Source organism: Prionailurus viverrinus, chromosome D3, assembly GCF_022837055.1.
Source record: "Prionailurus viverrinus isolate Anna chromosome D3, UM_Priviv_1.0, whole genome shotgun sequence".
In the NCBI taxonomy this organism is placed as follows: domain Eukaryota; kingdom Metazoa; phylum Chordata; class Mammalia; order Carnivora; family Felidae; genus Prionailurus; species Prionailurus viverrinus.
Genome location: NC_062572.1, coordinates 72,186,265 through 72,203,185, shown reverse-complemented (window position 1 = coordinate 72,203,185; position 16,921 = coordinate 72,186,265). Strand labels below are relative to the sequence as shown.

Below are 16,921 nucleotides of genomic sequence, written 5' to 3'. Positions count from 1 at the left end.
CGCAGAGCCCAATGTGGAATTCGATCTCACGAACCCTTAGCTCATGACCTGAGCCGAAATTAAGAGTTGGATGCCTAACCGACTGAGCCACCCAGGCACCCCTCAAAGTATTTTTATCAAGATTTAAGTTAACTCATTTGAGTGTCTCAAACAAGTGAAGTAAAGGTGAGTAAGATGCAGAATTTTAAAAAATGGTATTTAGCCTGATAGATGGGCCAAGAGGATACTAGAAGGGAAATGGTCCCACAATTAGCCAGTCAGTGATGAATAGGCCTAAATGCATACAGAGAAGCCCCAGGATCACTATGAATGAGAAGGAAGAGGACGCTCTCTCCTTATAACAGTTATTTCTAACATTTATTAAGCATTTACTCTACGCCAGGCATGGTACTAAGCACTTGATATGCATTGTTTCATAATCTTCATAAGAATCCTAGTAGGCACTATTACTTACATTTTCCTCATTCTGTAGATGAAAAAATACCAGAGCTTAGGGAAGTTAATTAACTTTTACCCAGGTCTACTGGCAGTAAAGTACAGTTCTCAAACTCTTAAAAAATGAGAACAAACTGAGGGCTGATGGTGGGGGGGAGGGTGGGTGATGGGTATTGAAGAGGGCATCTTTTGGGATGAGCACTGGGTGTTGTATGGAAACCAATTTGACAATAAATTTCATATATTAAAAAAAAAAAAAAAAGGACAGTTCTCAAAGAACCAACGCCCTCAGGGCTTTCTCCCTATCTTTTCATTTCTGTTTCATTCTAAACACCAGCTTTCCGCTTCAGTCTCTTCCATGTGTTAGGAAGCATGGGCAAAAGTGGTTCTGGAGCCATGTTCATACAGTTAATTTGTACTATCTTAAGTGTCTTAATATAATTAACCATATAATAACAACAGCAGTGGCAGTAGAATCCAAGAGAAAACTCTTTAGTTTGTATACGAAAAATCCCAGGGAAGTGTTTGATTGGCCTGATCTGGTCCACATGACAACCCTGGGCCAATCATTATGTTCAAGATGGTTTTATGACTATCCATACCTGAGGTCACATACCCACCCCTATGATCAGAACAGATGCCGTGACTGGTGGTATCCCCAGAATTCCATTATTATAATAGGAAAGGAGGTAGATGGATGGATGGTGGGCAGATAAAAACAGATACCCACACAGCTCCTACTGTGAGCAATAGACCATAAAGTGGAGAGCCCAGAGGTATACCAAGAAGAGGATAAAACAGGAAGGCAGGCATGACGATGTTACATAACACAGTGTGTCCAGAAATCAGCAAGTATTTTAGATAGGTCTGAAGAACAGGATGTGTATGGCAAGGGGGTTAACATCTGAGATTGAAAATCTTTGGGGAACTTTATGTGATATCCCAAGAAGCTGGTACTATATCCTGAAAGCAAAAGTGAGTCATGGAAGGATCTTCAGCATGGAGATAATATGATGAGTTCTGATTTCAAGAAAATTCAGTTTTAGGGTAGATCTACAGGAAAGGTTAAAAGGAGAAAAATCAGTATGGAAACACAGTAGTTCAAGTAAGAGAAAATGAGACCAATAAGGGCAATGGCAACTGGACTGATGATGAAGAGAGGGCGAGCAGTGATACTAAAGAGGCGGGATTCATAAAAGACAATCTGCATCCTTACTGTGAGGCTAATCACCGATGCTCAGCCAACTTCACGGTCACCCCAACAGGACCACCAACACAGCAATGAACCACAAGTGTCCACACAAACAGAACCCAAATCTTGCTGGCTTCCAAGAAGCAGCAGAAGCAATAGCAACCACATCCCCAGAACCTACAAGCCTTAAATTGAAGCTGCTGGTTTTGCAATTCATAAAGGATACTCCAAGCCCGTGGCCTTGGAAATGGAATGATGAGTGCAGAAACTTATCCTGTAGGTCTGTTAACCAATTGGCTGTGGCAACCAGATCTCTCAGGAGGCAGCTGGGCCCACGGAAAGGGCTGGGACATGAGGGAAGACAGATCTGGGTTTGGCTCCTGGCTCTGACACCTTCTGTGTTTCCTTGGACCAGGGCTTTCACTCTCAATCCTCTGTTTTCACAGGAGATTTTTTCCCTGGAGATGATGCCATTTCTTTCTCAGGGGTTTTATGAGGACCACAAATAATAGCATAAGCAAGAACAAAACAAATTTCAAATGTGGTTGGAAACGAATCTGCTTGGATCACTGGTTTGTTTTGCTCAAGGGGACAAAGGAAGAAAAGTCACACCATGGAACATTTATGCTTCCCACCAACAAGTGAATTCTTGCCATTTATTTACTGAGGTGACAGAGTAAAGCCAACCATGTCATGAACAATGAGTTAACCATCACAGTGTGCACATCAAAATTGAGGTGAATTAATTTAATTTCGATAACACTTTCTAATAAATTATATTTTCTTCTTTAACTTATAATGAATAAATAAGAATTCTTACCAAAACAATGTAAAGTGTTGCAACAATCACAGACACATGGGTAAGGGTTACATTTCCATAGGAGATAGCCATGAATATTTGTAGATAAATAGCAGTCATCACAGGAGGGCTTATCCTTTTCAGAAAGTAAGTAGTGAGAAATTTAATGTAGTAGTTCAGAATACAAACATATAATTTCCAAAGAACATTTGTCCCACCTGGCTAAAGTTTGTTCCTTTTCTTTCTTTCTTTCTTTCTTTCTTTCTTTCTTTCTAATGTATTTTATTTATTTTTTGAGAAAGAGAGAATGAGCAGAGGAAGGGGTTGGGGGGAGGGACAAAGTATCTGAAGCGGGCTCTGCACTAACAAGGTGACAGCAGTGACCCCCATGTGGAGCTCGAACTCATGAACCTTGAGATCATGATCTGAGCCAAAGTTGGGTGCTTAACTGAGCCACTCAGGCACCCCTAAAGTTCTTTCTTATTGGACATTTTATAGTAACTGATTTGTAAATATTCCTTAACCTCCTCTCCTACCTTCAAGGGAAAGGATAATGAACTAGCCCGAGGCTTTCTATTCCCATAGTCTCTTGGGTTAAGTCTCCTTTTTCACTCCTATTTTCTGTCAATCTGTTGAGATCTATAGCAATAGTTCAACCACAATTGTGGCCTAGAAAAATTGTGAATTGAAAAATATGACTTTTAATTTCATTTTTCCATATATGAAAAGTGCCTAGCTTTTCATATATCATCATCACCTAGCCTGATGAAAGAGCTCAGGCAAAACAGGACTCACTCTGCTTCCTGTCTGGTCTGTGCTCTCTCTCACTCTGGAAAGGCTGGCAGAAGTCCAAGCATCAAAGTTCTCCCTGGGGAACTCTCTGCCATGGGGGCGGGGGTGGTGGGCAGAAGGGGACAGAGTAGATAGACGTGGTTCTTTCTAAATCTTAACCAGAAAATGAAAACTGGTTTGGGGCCAATATAGTCGGTAACGTTTCATGATAAACAATCATAAATCACACATGTGGAAGAGCTACTTTACTCCTCAAGGAAAGATAATTTCTTCCTTCACCTGGCTTCTCCCTGCTCTCATAGACTGGCTGAGATCCATTGTAATAAAAGTAAATTCACCTTGCAGGTAACTAGAAGGAAAAAAGACTCCACAAAATTGGCACAATAAACCTTCTCCGATTGCAAATACACATCACATAATTCTAATACAGGTGACCCTGGATTTAAACTTGCTGAACTTGTGATGCCCCCTACTTTTACACCACAGTAAAGACCAAATCCCACAGTGATGGCTTCTAATTCTTCTGCAAGCAATGCTTCAGCCTGCTGACTGGCAGCCTGATGTGCTCACCACGGTTGGCAGTGGCTCAGCAGACATCATCTGCAGGTGCACTTAGAGCAAGTGAATCTCTTTCAAACTGCTCTATACCTCATCTTTGCAAATTCTCTCTAAACTTTTAAATTACTTGCTCTTCACTGTGTCAAAGAAAAAGAAAATTTGATGGAATACACAGAATGTCAAAATTACCCACAAAAAAAAAAAAAGGCAAGACAATCCATCTCTTTGCAAAGGAAACATGAGAGCTTAACTTAGCAGTAGGAGAAACGAATGTGAATGAGCAAACTTCCAAGTCCAGACCGTCACACTCCATGCACAAACACAATTCTGGAGTTCAAGGAAACATATCTGAAGATATGAAGAGCACTGGGCCAATGCAGTAGATGGTCTTTTTTAAAAATGAAAAGGAATTATTTATCAGATGGAAAATCTTACATTATGTAATAGGGTGCTGAAGCCATGTGCCACTTCTTTGCCGAGTTGGACAGAGCCAGTCACCTTGGAAAGGGTCTGCCGTAATGAAAGAAGAATTTTAAGGGGTCTTCCTTATCTGATAGGTGCTCATTGTTCTAGAAGTGTATGTAACAGACTTTTAAAAATTGTCTAATTAGTAGGCTTTTGAAGTGTAGAACAGATGCCAGAAGAAGGTAAAGTAAGTTGAATGATTTTTCTCGAGGCGTTTTGAGAGGGAAGGAACAAAGACCCCCCCCCCATACCTGCTCCCTAAAATCCAAAGCTAAGAAAGACTATTAGTGAAGACTAGGGTTGTCTGATCCAAGTTCTGCTGGCCTAAAGAGATCCCAAGTACTCTAAAACATGACTGTGTTGGTGTGCTAGTTCCAGTGGAAGAATCTGGGTGTGCTGGTCCAGGCTGGAGCTAGAGGCATTTCTATATTTGGCTACCTGACACCATGATTCCTGCTTTGAAAAAAGCAATGGCTGAGCATGTAAATGTGACCAAGAGCAACAAAAAGGCCCTGGACATCAAGCACGTGGCACCACAGGCAGGATCTGGGTGACCGAAAGCATCATTCCACCATCCAGAAGAGCCAGTTGGAAGATGGAAAACTAGCCTTCATATGAGATATCACATAAGGGCCACAAAAGCACCAGCAGGGCTGACCTGTTTCTCCAGTTATTACACCAGAGGTATGAACTGATTGGGAAACTAGAGACAGGGAAAAGTCCACAAGATGGAAATATTAACTGCCTGCTAAAAGCACGTGTCAGGGATTGAACAATTAATTTGAAACCATTATACTAAGTGGAAGAACTCAGTACAAAAGGCTATGTATTATATGCTTCCATTTATGGGAAAAATCCAGAATAGGAGAATCTATAGAGAAAGTATATCAGTGCTTTCCTAGGGCCAGGGGAGGGGTGCAGAGTGGACAGAGAGGGATGCTAAGGGGTACAGGCTGTCTTTCCTGGCATGACGAAGATGTTCTAAATGGACATTATGGTGACGGTTGCATAACTCTGTGAATACACTGTAAATCATTAAGTTATACATTTGAATGGATAAATGTTATGGATGGGTAAATTTTATGGTACACAAATTATATCTCACTGAAGATGTTTTAAAAAAGAGACAGAAAGAAACAAAGTCCACATTTTATTCTCTCCAGAGAAATGGAGATAATTTTTCTTCCATGTGGACTATATTATCTCATTTTTCTCATTCAGCATGGAGAGACAATATATTCTAATAATGAGAAGCATTGGGTTTTAGAGTCAGACTCTCTGGGTTTAAATATCAGCTGTGCTTTGTACAGTTTGTGACTCTGTGCCTCAGTCTTCTCATCTACAAAGTGGGGATAGAGTAAAACCTACTTCTTGGAGTTGTTGGAAGGATTAAATGAAAGGGGTTAGCATAGTACCTCACATGAAATTGAGTGCAAAATGAATGTTTAATATTCAAGAGGACTTTTAAAATATGCATATTTACTTATATGTAAAATATTCTCTCTGCAGGGTCCAAGAAACTGATAAGGTTTATTGCATGGGGGATAGAATCTTGTGGCTAGGCAAAAGAAGTCTAGCGGGCTAGACTAGTTACACTTGTATATTCCAGGATCTGATAGAGCCCATCAAGTATCTGCAAATCAGGCACCAGTCTTGGTAAAGGCACATATCTTATCAGAGAGAGAGTCAATACTGGTAAGTTGAAAGATACCCAATGGAAAATTTGCTATTGTAAGCAATAGATAATCTTCTTGCTTCAGACAGAAAACTGGTTGATAGAAAATCAAAGGGGCATCGTGATGATGTGGTAGTTGAGAGCATGGAATCTATACCTGGACTGCTTGGTTTGAATCCCAGCTTTGTTATTTGTGGTTGTGAACTTCTCTGTGCCTCAGCTTTCTCATCTGCAATATGGGAGAACACTGTCTGGTTTCCATGAGGATTGAATGAAGAAACAGACTAGAACCTAGAGCATAATAAGTGCTACATGAATGCTGGCTGTTGTAGTTTGTGGAGTTCCAGGGAAATTCCAAGCTCTGACACAGAAGCATGGAAGAATTACCTGAATTACCCAAATGAAAACATTGAAAAGATAAGCTATCATCTGAGGAAGGTGTTCTAAATTGGAAAAAAAGAAGTATTTTAGGGGCAAATATCTTAGAAATGATGTATATCGCTAAGAAAAATCAATAACAACTATAAAGCAACAAATGATAAATAATTGGTTTGAAATTAAAGAAATGGAAAGAAAAGAGAGACAGGAGGAAGAAGAGGAGAAGAAAAAGGAGGAAAAGAATGGGCTGCCAGGGGAAGAATTTTTCTGTTATTTACCATTTGAGAATGTCAGAGGCATTCATGAACAATGAAATCAGAAATAAAGGATGTTGGGAGCGACAACTCTAATTTTGATCACTGTTAAAAGGTGTTCAGACGATGAAGAATTTTCTTCTTGCTGGAAAGAGATTCCCAATGAAGAGATATCTTTTGTTTAAACTTCATTGGATATTTATTTGAAAAATTCTTCCTATATGAGATCTTTGGGAAAATATACATGAGATAACTATTTTATAGTTTTTCACATATATAATTGTACCATATGTAATACATACATAAGGAGAAAGTACAATAAAAAATGAACATGTATGGAACTATCACCCACTTAACAATTGGAGTATTACCAAAATCACTGTATCTGTACATGCCCTTTCCCTAACTCATTCATTCCCTCGCTTCCTTCTCAATATATTGTTTAGTTGTTCTTGTTTTTAAACATTTTTTAAAATGTTATCTTGCTGTACGGATTATTCTATGACTTATTTTTCTCATTCAGCATTCAAGTATTCATCTATAATGATGAATTCACTTGAATGAACATTCAAGTGAATGTTAAATTCATTTATTTTCACCCACATTGAAAAAATATTCCACAATTAATCATATTCCTGTCAATAGCAGTTTGATTGTTTCAGAATTTTTGCTCTTACAAACAGTGCTTCTCAGAACATCCTTGCATTTGTCTTTTCCCCCCCAGCTTTATCAATCCATAATTTACAAATAAAAATTCTATGTATTTATGATATACACCATGTTGTGAGATACACACACATTGCAAGATTATCACCACACATATAGGAATGAGAATTCCTATATATCACATCCTCATCTATACTTGGTATTGACAGGCTTCTTAATTTTTGAGATTTTATATGCACTTAATGTTCATTCTCCTGGTGTGAGTGTGTGTGTGTTTTTTATCTCTTTGCCATTTGTGCTTCCTCTTTGGGGGAAATGGCTGTGATCTTATGCCTGTGAAGTGAATTATCATTCTGTTGTCTTTTTCTTTCCAATAAGTAATCCTTTGCAAAGTATATGCATTGCTAAATGTGACTTATCATTCCACATATTTTGATAGAAGCACTTGATTTCTTAATTTTAATGTAATCTACATCATCAATCATTTTTATCTCCTTTAAGAATTCTTTCCCTACTCAAAGCTTCCAATGAAATTTAAAAATTTTATCTTTCGCATCTAACTTCTTAATCACTTGGGAATTATTTTTTGTGTATGAGTTATGGAACTAAGTTTATTTTTTCCCCACTATGGAAACCACCTTTTCCAGCACCATTTCTTGACAATTCTATTTTTCCTTAGTGATTTGCAACACTACCTGTGTCAAATACAGAATTCCCCTGCACAGTTGGGGCTGCTTCTGAGCTCTGGTTTTTCTATCATTGTCTATTTTGTTTATGATATTAACAATACTGCACCGTTTTAATTACCATAGCTTTATAATAAAGCTTAATATATGAAGAAAGTCTTCTATCCCTCCATCTTATTGTTCCTCAGGACTATCTTGATGATTCTTAGGCTTGGCTATTCCACACATCTAACAGGTAATACTGGTCCCGCATCAGGTTTGCTGATGTTCTGGTAACACCCAGAACCACCACATCCCAGTGGTTTAAGAAGAGAAAGTTGATTTCTTGCTCATGGTACGTGATCCCTGCATCAGCTCTTTTCTAAGACACCCCTATTCTACAAATCTGGCTGATAGGACAGTTATATAACACTCCTCACTGAAGGAGAGAGAAGCAGAGGGAAAGAGAGTTCTGGAGGGTGCTACACTGGCAATGCTCTGATAAGAAATGACATACATATCTAAATAAAACTCATTGGCCAGAACTGGTCACATGGCCCCACCAAACTCCAAGCAAGCCAGGAAGTGCAATCTACCATGTATCTGGAAGGCAGACAAAAGTATCCATTGAACGAATGACTACGACATGGACCACTACCTTGAGGGCCCCAGCACCTTTCCAATGGGCTTGCAGAATGGTACAGGTAGAAACAGATAGAAGGGCAAGAGACTGGACTCAGGATCTAAAGAATCCTACTTCAGCATTTTGCCTAGGGCCTATCGGCTTGTTTACTTCGTGGAATTTTAGATTCAAACTAAGACATGCCTTAAATAAACCTTTGGCAAATTCTGTGGAAAGAGAATGCTATAAGTCACATATTTGAGAGTGGAAATGATGAAATCAGAGAATGAATTCACTTTGTTTGCATTAAAGGAAAATTACGAAGCAGAGTACTTGGATCTCAAATTCCTTTGTTCCAGAAACCGTGCTGTAAACCCCTTCTCTTTGTTAGCTAAACAGAAAAGCTATCTGCTGGTTCATCACGTGGAAGAAAATGCTTCAAGTAAGCTAGCTGCATTTGACTATTTTTAATTTTTAATCACAAATTATAAACCCTCTCTGTTTCCTGACATTGAATATAAAGAAAGATGAGGACTCTCTTACTGTTACATTCTTATAGTACAGATCCAGCCAAACAAGTCTGACCTATGAAACATTTTAGATAACTTTGAAGTCATAGATTAAATTGTTCATAAATTATACGTAATGTTAATAAGTTCTTCATTTCAGGTAAGACATCATTGACAATGCCTGCACTCCTCATGACTGTATTTTTCTTTTCCCTCTTAGAGTTGAATCCATCGTCGCACAGTCTCAAGAATATCAGTGCAGCTTGGTAGTGCTTGAAATATATATCATTGCAATCTTGCTGCCACATTTGTTTACAAGTATGAATTTTAAAAAATGCCTGTGATTCTTTCTACGTGGAAATACAATAAATACAAAGTCTCATTTTCCCATAAATGTGTATAACTCATCTATACCAGACAGTCCCTAGCTACTAAGCAATAGGCTGTGAATTCTTCTAACCTCCACCTGTCCCCAAGTCGAAAAAGAGCTAGCACCTGATTCGATACATCTGGTGAAAATATGTGTAAACACAGATAAAAATATAAACGTAGTGCACAGGAAACAGTGACGACTCTGAGTCAGATTGTCTGGGTTTGAAGCCCCATTCCTTCACTTTTTAGTTGTGCAAACAGGAGTGATTATAATGTGGAGGCTACAAGGCAGCGTTCTGGATTTAGGTTTATAGAATCTGCCTCTTGCTAGCCAGAAGTCTTTGCAAAAGTTATTGAAACTAAGCCTCACTTTTCTCATCTGTAAAATGGGGATAATATTAGTATTTACCTCATAGTGTTATTGTAAATGTTACATTTTTAAAGTGCTTGCAATTAGTGCAATTAGTAAGTATTCAGTTAATAATTGCTATTATATTACTAATATTGATAGTATACAAAGGTACTTATATTTACAAGGAAAATGTTATTGTTTGTCATTATGGATAGCCATAAGCTCATCAATAGTGCATAGGGATTATCTTTACATTCCAAAGATCACATTTTTTGTTTTCCTACTAGCTCATCTGCAGGTACAACCCTCACGGGAAAGCCTTGAAACACACAGGGATATAACCCACAGGGCAGGCAAACCCACTGCCTGACCACGTGCTACACTATCTGTCCCAGAGACTACTCCTGTCCCAGGTGTCTGCAGGTTGTTCCAGAAAACAGGTTGTTCCTCAAGAACACAGCCTGCATCCCAAGAGACCAGAGTCCTGGATGGCTTTGTTCAAGGACGTGTAATTGCAGCACAGTGGGAACAAGTTTGGGTCATCCAGGAAACCCTCCCGAGTTCAAAGAGAAGGCTTATACTGTGGGCTGAGGAAAGAATCTTACCAAAGTTCCCATGGCAATTTGGCTGCTGTCATGTCTCCAATATAGAAACACTCCCGCAGTGAACAGAAATTTCCAGATTTTTCTATTTCTGTTAAATTGGGTATCCAGAGATAGAAGCTAAAGGCATCTAGGAATTTTATAGTTTTATTAGCCATTACAGAACCTCACTACTGGCTCTTTCCTCCTAGTGCCGAGAAATAGTGGGGACTGTTGGTAATAGTGCTGATGAGAATGAGGCAATAATAAGTCACTTCTAGGACAAAGGTCACACACAGAGACGCATCTTTTCCATGGAGGCTCAGTGATGAGTGTGATACAGGACTCCTGTGACCCACAGCCTGTCTCTGCTCGTGGCTTTGCCCCAAGAACTCTGCTAATTGATAACAGGTTGCAACCTTTCATTTCCTTCTCACTCACCTTCTAGAAGCACCTTTGGCCTCTCCCTCACCTCGCTGATGCTCATTTGTTCTGATGACAGATCTCCCTTCCACTCTCAGGGGCTAGCCTGGTTCTGTTAGCTACAACTCCTCCATTTCCTGCCCAGATGCCCTTTCCTGAATAACCCCATTCATCCCACGCATGGGAGAAATTGGCTGATCTCTAAGCACTGATTAATGCAACTGCCAGTGCTGGTTTCTTTCCAACCAAGTAACCTATTTTCTTCCCAACAGACCAGCCCATGAGCTCTGAAGGGTGTGTGTGTGTGTGTACACGCATATGTGTGTGTGTGTTTTAACACAGCAACAGAAAGCCAAGAATTTCTCATCTAATTACCTGTTTGGTAACTACTTGTTTCAACTTCTTCCCTCTCTTCCTTTTTTTTCAAATTCCCCAAATCCATTTACTAATTCCCATTATGATGACAGCTGGCATCATTAATACTTTAGCAAAATCACTTAAAATTAGCCAAATATCTGAGATAGTTACATGTACAAAAGATACAAATTAAAACCATTTAAAATGTAATGCATACCATAATTTGTACTTGGCCTTATAAATAACTTCTGTATTTAGACATGATTATAAACTTAAAACCTTAGAAAAGCTGGACACCGTATACAATGAGTTATTTACATCGTAGAAAACAAAGGCAGTCTTCACTGCTACACATTTAGTGTCTCTGGTGGCTCGAGAAGAGAAACACCAGGATACTTTGAACTTCTGTTCTTTCCTCTTATGGACTGTTGTGCATGCTGTGGTCCTCTGAGGTAGATCTGGTGAAGGTCCACGAGACAGGGATGGAGACCTTCCAGGGTATGTATCTTTAGTCTTTGGAACTAAAGTTTCAGGCCAGCTTTGTCTTGTGACTGTAGAGTGCTAAATGAAAGCCCCCTCCAGCAATCACTGATGGCAAATACTTTAGGTGTGGGTCAGCATCCATCAAAGTTAATTCTCCCAAAAACATCGCCAAACTTTCAACTTTGTGGTTTGCAGACTGCTGGTGCAGAAAGCATCAGGTAAGAAAAAGTCTTGGTGTAGCTAGGTCAAAAGCAAAGTACCTTCATAACTAGGTGCTCCGTCCTCAGGGCTGGTTTCTTGGTATAGGTATCACCTGTGATGTGCACAGACTCTATTTCTGGGGTGCATTTCTTCAAACTTGGAGGCTAACAGCACAGCAGCAGTACCACCGAGAGCTGAAATTTTCCTGCCAACGCCGAGCTGACATGGGTGAAAGGAACCCAGCAATGTAGTTTACAGCCAAATGCAGGGTCTCATTCTGTAGTTTACATTCTTCTCCTACTTTGATGGACCAGTCCACAAGCATAGCCCTCCTACTGTTAGTGACGTCTGGCTGTTTCTTCATGTAGCCCACTTCAGGCTTACATTTAACCCCCACTTCCCTAAGGTATGTGTGAATGTCCTCACGGCTGCCTGTCACTTCAGGAACACCCACTGGCTTTTGTCTTCTAGTGCAACTTGCCCATAGTATGTGGTGACTCAGAACTACCATCCACTGGATAATGAAGGGGTACCAGCAGTTTTCTTGGCCCTGAGAAAGTAATAGCTGAGCTAAAAGCCAGGACATTTTCATGTTCTGTTTTGTTTCTAGATGGAGGTGGCCTCTTTTGTGTCTCTTCTTCTGCTTCATCCACGTGAATGGTAAGGGCAGGCTATTGACTGTTGGCTTTCCAGGGAGGAACACGTGCATGCTCATCATTTAGAGGAAGATCCTTAAGAGGTGCAACCCATCCTGTCTTGGGCTCTACGGTGGTGCTGGGAGGCGTGGGTTCCCAGCCCAGGCAGGAGGCCGCTGGGCGGGCTCCGCCTTCTCCAGGTTGATGTTCTCCTGATCCTCTTGAAGCACCCAGCCACCCTCGAAGGCTGCAGGCCTGGGCGTGGAGCTACCCGATGTCACTGCTCCCGGGCGTGGCGAGGTCAACCTGCAGAGCCAGGTTGAATTTTTCCCTCTTACTGGGGTAAATTCAGGGTGTAATCAATTAAGAAAAAGTTATCTCATTTCTTTATCAAGAGAAAAGATAAATCTTATGGCCCAAACGGACTTGTGGGTGTAGTTAATTCCTGAAGAGATCCCAGCTTCTGAAAATATGGGAAAGTCCCTCTTTCCATTGGTGCACATGATGATGGGTCACAGTGATGGTCACAAACTCGGGAAGACTACAGACTGAGACGCAGATGCATCAAAATGCCGTGTACTACAAACCTCCATTGGTAGATCCGTATTTTGGTATATACCGATTTCCTAGCAATTTTCAGACACCGTGTTAGTTGCTGTTGAGAAATTTAAAAAATTGCCTCATTGTTATGACCTCACAATCTATGGTGGCCTCGCAATCTATGGTGGAGAAGAAAAACATCAACAAAGAGCTCCAGTTGATGGTAGAAGTACATAAATGCCTTAAAAATACCAAATAAAAAGAGCTGGGACTTTACAGAGAGGGAAAGAGGCAATGAGCAAATGGGGAGACCAAGGATGATCTCGTGAAGGAAGTTGGGCTTTGCAAGACTTTGGGGTTGAATACAAATTAAACAGGCAGAGAGACCTCTGTACCTGCTTTATTTACTTTCACAGCATGAATCAGGAGGAGACATGATGTTGTACATCTGCTTGTGTCTCCCCACCCCAGTACAATGTGAGGTCCATGAAGACAGTCAATTCTGTTATCTACACTATCCCAGCACCAAAGCAGTGCCTGCCACTTAACAGGCACATGATGAATACTTGTGAATAAAGAAAGAAATGATTGAAGAGTCATAGCATTCCAGGTAGAAGAAATAATATAAGCAAAGGAAGATTGGAATAGAAAACTCATTTATTGGCCATCTGCTCAGTGTTAGGAATCATATGCTTTCAATATATTCTGCTAAAGTGAGAGCAGGCAAATTTTTTCTGCGAAGGGCCGGAGACTAAATATTACAGACTTTGAGGACCGTCCAGCCTCTGTAACAACTACTCTGTTCTGCCGCCACAGCCTGAAAACAGCCATAGATAATATGTGAAGAATAAGTATTGCTGTGTTCCAGTAAAACTTTACCAGAACAGGCATGGGGCTGAATTTGACCCACAGGCTATTGTTTACCGGTACCTAACCTTTATCAACCAAAGACAAAGAAATTATTGCACTATATATGATTGATTAGTTCATGCAAATGTGTAAGAAAGAGATATATTATCAATATTTGTATCATGAATTGATTACTGGGCTGCACATATTATAGACGCCAGGCTGGCCAAAGAAATAAAGTTTATACTCAGTCACATGAATTTTCCTATGTTGAAAACTTGTCTCAGTTCCCTCCAGAGAATTTTGAACAGTTACCAAATATGACGAGCAAATTTCTGAATGCGCGGCAGAAACACTGGAGCAAATGTCCCCAGGAGAACTTCCTTTCATGATTCAAATTCAAATTTTTACTTGAACTACCTAGATGACTCAGCACTTTTCTCATCAAGGGCAAATATATGTAGGATAAAATATTCAGCTCTTTTGTAGTGATTTCACATAGGAATCCCAGCAATTAGTATATACCATAATCACATTGAGATGAAGAGAACAGCAAAATAGTGCTCAGCAGGACTTATATAATAAGTCTTATGTAAGGATTTATAGTATAAGCAGGACTTCTAGCGCAACCCAGAATGTAGCTATGTCTCAGGAGACAGCCCGTTATTGACTCACACAAGTGAAAAGGAAAGTTCACACAGGCACAGCCTGGGTTGAAACAAGTAGGCAGAGAAATTCAGGCTGTCAAGAAGTGGAGGCCAAAGGAATTAGCTGAGGCATAAAGAGTCAGGCAAGTCTCAAAGGTGTGGGCTGCTCGGGGTCAAATCTAAAAACTTTGGCCAAGGCTGGAAGATTCAGACATCTAGATGCTGGCTCAGAGGAGTCAGAAAGGCAGCTGAAGGGAGGAGAGGGGTAACGCTGAGTACTACCCCTGTGGGGCACATACAAGAATATGTTTTCTAGTGAAGGATTACTAGACCTTCTAATTCGTACAGCTGTTCTGTCCATGAAACTTCCTTCATTTTATGGTCAGTGAATGTTGATGAGGAAGACTTTCAAAAGGCACAGATTCTCTGCCCAACTTCTGGTTAAACACATCAAATATATCAAGTGGAATCAAAGGTATATTTCCCATCACCTTTATCAGTCCCCATTTCTATACCTCTTATGAATAAGAGATGGATGTAAATAAAGAAACAAACAAGCAAATAAACAAATACATAGAAGTTATTCAGCAGACCCATCTCCCCATGTATCTGAGCATACAAATATATTTACCTTTCCCAGCCTTCCTGACAGTTCTACAACTGAACTCTCGTCAATGGTCTGGGAATAAGAACTAATGTAATGTTTCCTCCAATCCTGGACAATCAAAAATATTCAAACATAATCTTGCATCTTCTTTCCTCTTCTACCTGGCTGGAACAGAAAAGGCTCCCAGGGCAGACTGAGATTCATGTGTATAACATGGCACAGATTCATGACTGACGAAACTGGGTTTCTGAGTCACTGAGTGGAGGAGAGCCAGCAATCCAGGAGAACCATCATTGTACTGTGACATTACTTTTAAGTCTCTGATACAGGGGGGGGGGGAGGGGGGGGCACATCTACTCCAGCAGTTAACATCACCTTAACTGATGTTCAATAGGAGAGCACACTTCGGTATTGGAAATTTTTGCAAATATTGCCTGACCTCACAGAGCCAGGGAGGGGAGTGGGAGATAGAGGGGTCCAGTTATAGAATGAGTAAGTCACAGGAATAAAAAAGGCACAGCATGAGGAATATAGCCAGTGATATTGTAACGGTGTTGTACGGGGAGAGATGGTAGCTAGGCTTGTCGTGAGCATAGCATAAGGTATAAACTTGTCGAGTCACTATGTTATACGCCTGAAACCACTGTAACATGGTGTGTGACCTATATTCAAAATTCGTATAAAAAATCAGTACAAAAAAAAAAAGAAATAAATGAAATTAGGTTAACATAACATTTTCCTCATTTAAGCAAAGTTCAATCATATCTCTGACGCGTATGGAAATAAATGAAGTAAAACACGACAGTCCTTGGGAACTGTGACAGGATTGGGAGATCTAGACTAATGTTGGTTCCTGGAGACTGTTGGAAAAATGATGAAAATAAGGAACTTCCAAAGACGGCCACACCGTGGAATGCCTCTGAGGACCATCGGCAGACACCACAGAACATTTGCCTTTTCCTCTTTTTTTTGTTTTGTCTTAAAGTTTTGTCATTTTTTTTTCTTTTTTCTCTATACTCTCTCAGCTATCGTAGTACTTCCTATCTAACTCATGAATATATAATGTCTTATTTATTTCACACATGTGACTCCTACCAAATTTGCAATTCCTCAGGGCAGATGTCAAGTCTTTAACATTTTTCCTTTTGTTCCTAAGAGGCCGAGAACTGAGTCTATCCCACTTCTCAATTCGAGATCCACAGTCAGCACTGATCTGTGACAAGGTGCTGGTCTGGTTTGTTTGTTGTTTTTCTCCTTTGTCCCTCACCACCAGTCTCCATGTGCCTTCCTCCGACATAGGCACTTGCTTTAGTCTATTTAATGCACATATATCTACTATCACTTAGACATGTGTTCCGCTTGGAAAACAGGTAGCACTGAATACGATGCATGTTATATCCGTAAATGGTATTTCACTATCTATCTTATTCTGTACCTTATTTTTGTATTCACTCCTTTGTTTTGGAGATCTCTCTATGTTGCCATATGCAAATCTAGCTCATTTCTTCTGACTCATGCATAGTATTCTCCAGCATGATAATTGATTTTGAATCCGTCAGCATGTTGCAACAGTGAATATAATTTAAGAACATGATGAGAAAGTTCCTAGTTGGCCACCAATTGTCTGGATTAGTCTGGGATTCTATTAAATTTACCTCCTTGGTTAATGACCTGGAGTCAGAATTGGCAGTGTGCTCATTTCATTCGTAAACGATAATAGCTTTGGAGGTAAGAGAATAGCAGGATGATACCACACCACCCCTGCACACTCCCTGCCTGCTGTCTCTACCATAATGACCTCCGCCTTAATCTGATTATAAATTTGTAAGGAATTACCCACAGTAGCTTCCTGTTTGGTACAGCT

At 40.1% G+C, this 16,921-nt stretch overlaps 1 pseudogene; it reads right to left on the bottom strand.

Moving 5' to 3' along the window:
• Nucleotides 1-11,442: 11,442 nt before the first annotated feature.
• On the bottom strand, nucleotides 11,443-16,354 carry LOC125148670 (cyclin-A2-like; annotated as a pseudogene).
• Between the last annotated feature and the right edge of the window lie 567 nt (nucleotides 16,355-16,921).